Source organism: Natator depressus, chromosome 2 (assembly GCF_965152275.1).
Source record: "Natator depressus isolate rNatDep1 chromosome 2, rNatDep2.hap1, whole genome shotgun sequence".
NCBI classification, from domain to species: domain Eukaryota; kingdom Metazoa; phylum Chordata; order Testudines; family Cheloniidae; genus Natator; species Natator depressus.
In genome coordinates this window covers 218,807,115-218,810,828 of record NC_134235.1, presented here as the reverse complement: position 1 = coordinate 218,810,828, position 3,714 = coordinate 218,807,115, and positions in this window count along the sequence as shown.

Genomic DNA, 3,714 nt, shown 5'->3' with positions numbered 1-3,714 from the left:
CACTCCTCTAGTGCGCCTCCCCCCCGACTCGGCCTCTGGGCCCCTCACCTCCGCCACGGCTCAGCGACGCCCGCTGCTCGAGGCGCCCCATGCCCACGTTCAGCTCTGGCCCCTCCCGCTGAGCCGCCGCTCACCCCTCCGCCGTCCTCTCGCTCTCCCGCCACTCTGCCAGGCGGCCCGGCGAGGATCGCGCTCCGCCCCGCGGCTGCCGCCGCGCGCGCGGGCCGCCCTCCCCACTCCAACGCGGAGCGGCCGTAGTCCAGGCTGTCTGGCACTGGAGGCTTGAGAACCCACCGCAGGGGCCAGCCGCAGAGCAGCAGACTGCTGCTGGTTGGGACTAAAACTCCCTCCGCTTTTGGACCGTGAGCGGCGAAGCTCTGTGCTCTGTGGGTCAGAGCCCTTGGCCTGCATTTTTTGCGCTTTGCCTTTCTTTCCAGTTTTCGCTTTTCCCACTCCTTAATGGGTAACTGACTGGGCAGCAGATAGCCGAGGTCTGCTCTCGGCAGGGCCGTCCCTAGGGGGGTGGGGGGCCCGGGACAAATCAGCCTGTATGGCTCCCCCCTTAACATTTTTTATACAGGTTAAATCTGGTGTGGGGAGGGGACACCAGTCGGGGGGGGGGGGGTGGGCGGGCAAGGGACGATGGAGAGTCCCAGGCTGGCTCCTGTGCTAGGGTGTCCCAGAAAAGGGAGGGGTCCGGGGCAGAAGGGCAATGGATGGGGTCAGCCTGGCACTGGTGTGTTCCAGCAGCGCTAGGCCGCTGGCAGTCAACTGCGCACGTTAGCTAGGAGGGAGGGAATTGTGACTGTTTTCGATCAAAAACCCCATCCCTCCTGATTCGCAACCCCTGGACCAGGCGGTAAAATCAATTTGGCACATTAGCAAGGAGGAAGCAAATCGTGAGTGTTTTTGACTAAAACCCCATCCCTCCTGATTTGCAACCCTGGCCAGGCAGTAGCAAGTCCTGAGAAGTAGCGAAGATGGTCACTTTGCATGGGGGAAACTGCACCTAGTTGCAAAAGGGGAGGGTTGAGATTTGTGTCGCCACACCGGCAAGCAAGGAAAAGAAATAGAATGCTCGCTTCCCACCAACCCCCAGGGGCTGGCCACATCCCCTGAACCGTTAACTCCACCCCCTGGGCCAGCCTGGCCCCCCAGGTCCCCACGACGCGCCCACCGAAGCACAGGGCCCGGAGCAGTCGCCCCGATTCGCCATACGCAAGGGATGGCTCTGGCTCTGGCTCTATGCTTGCACATTTCAGTGCCTCCAAGTAAGTCAAGGAAGCTTGGACTGCTTATCCCTGCAACACTTTGCAGTGAGCAAAGCTCTACTGCAGCTTTTATTTATAACCAGTAAATATGAGGCAGGAAGTGGTGCTTGCACAGATCACCTTGTTGTTCAGAAAAGACCTAGCACAGTCCAGACCCGACCTAAAAGACAGCTCAGCTGTATTCAGAGGGTCCAGTTCAGGTGCCAAAGCCCACCCTTTGGTCACTCCGCAACTGCAAATATTACATTGTATTAAGAGGCTCTGGTTTGCCAAACTTTGCCAGGCCTTTAAAACAATGTTCTTACCCTCTCATATGAGACAGTTTGGTACAACATCCTTATGAAGTTAAATACTCAGGCAGTGTCAACCTTTCAAGCTGTGTAGAATCATAAAAGGATACATACTTCTCCTGATTCAAAGTTAAACATCCAAATGTGAAAGTGCTGGTTCTAAAGTTAGGTGTGACTATCTTTTTAAAGGTGCTGTATACTCATAACTCCCACTGAAGTTGATGCAGGTATTCAGCACCTGTGAAAGTCAGGCCATTTTTATTTTGGTGCCTACATTTAACTCCACATACAGGACATTTGGCCTGGCCCTTTGAGGATGTTACAAATCCAGTCAACTAGCTTACTTTAGAAGCATGATCTACTTTGTAATTACATCATCATAAGGAATGTCCTCCCTTAAATGTACATATGGTATACAACAGCATTCCTTAGCTGCTCTAATGCCAACCATCAGAGACAACATAAAGTGGTTAGAAATATTGCTGCCAGAGCTCTGCCTAAAAGGCTTTATGCTTCAATGGTTTGAGTGCCCTCAGCACCCACTAATTAAATGGGAGTTGAGAGCACTCAACCCCTCTTAGGACTGAGCCATAATAAAAACTTTGCAGTGGATGAGAAGGCAAAAAAACATGATGGCTTGTGTTCCAAATAAAAAAAAAAAATACAAAATCAATGTTTACCACATGTAAAAGGAGAACAGTCAAGGGAAATAATTTGGTTTCAAACTTAAGTGTATGGAGGCTAAACATTTACTAGCTACTTTATAGATAGTACTTGACTGTCTCTTGAAAAAGGGTGTACAAAAATAATTTTTAAAATTTAAAACATTTTAAATGCACACATTGCTAGTTCTGTACTTTCTTCCCATTGTATAAACAAACTGATAAGTGGGTTTTGTACATTTTTCTTTAGTTTCTTAAATGTTAGTAGAAATTTCAGACTTTTCTGTGAAGAAGTTTCACACTTAAAATGCTCACGTATGCTGAAAAAGACTAATAATCCAGGGCCTTAACACCAACACCCACATACTGGTATACTGAACTTACACAAGTCAAGAAAGCTACAATGCTGTGACCAGACTATACACTTGCATCAGGGTTTGCTGTCAATGTGATTTGTGCTCCTAAGTCACTTAAGTACTTTTGAAAATCCCACGCATAGAAACCTAATTTTATGCTCCTATTTTTGGAAAATGTGGCTGATATATATAAAAAGTTCACTATAACTTTTTAAAAGTATTGAAAATCTGAGTAACTTTTTTCATTGTTAATACTGAAGCAATTTGATTTTGAAGTGACAAAGATTTCATGCTACTAAACATTTAATAAATATACCATAGTAGCTCCTGATGCTAATGTACATGATTAATTTAACACATGTGTAGTCTAACTGAAGTAAATGAGACTATCTATGTGAGTAAAGTCACATACCTGCTCATGAGTTTGCAGGCTCAGGGCATTCATTTTCTATTTTGGTGTTCTGCCTACAGCAGTTTCATAAGATTCAAGTAAGATTCCCTACCAGTAGTAGCATTTATAATTTAGTTCATTATAAATTTTAATCTAAAATTACAATAGGACAAATTTTCAAATTAGTTTTTCAAAGCATCAAGCCTGATATAAATTACTTCATTCTGTCCTGAAGTCTTACATTTATTCTCAATAATGATGCAATTGTCTTAAAAACCAGCAATTTCACCTAGCTGCAGCACGGATGATTGATCAAGAACCCTTTCAATAAATTTTAATCTAGTAGTGATAGGAAGTCAGTTTCATAAAATAAAATTGGGATGTTTCCAAGAACTTGCTTGAAGAAGAAGTCAATTTGACTGAAGACTAGCAAAAATATTAATATCTTCCTAATTCCCGTTTCTTTCTTTATAATTTGCAAATTTCTGATTGTTTAGGAAACGTGCAAGAATTCTTGAGTAGCAGAAAACTATGTTTTGCACTTTAGTACTGTACTTAAGGTAGTTAGTAACTAGCATGCATGCAAGGGGTTGAGAGGGGTTGGTTTGTTCTACAGCAGAACATTTTGGAATACCTTAAAGGCAACAGCAGACCAGGCCATGGAGACAAGAGTGAGAGGATGAGAGAGGGCATACTTGTATAAAGCTGAAGTCCGGGGTTGCTTTAGTTTTTGTGTATGTTTTA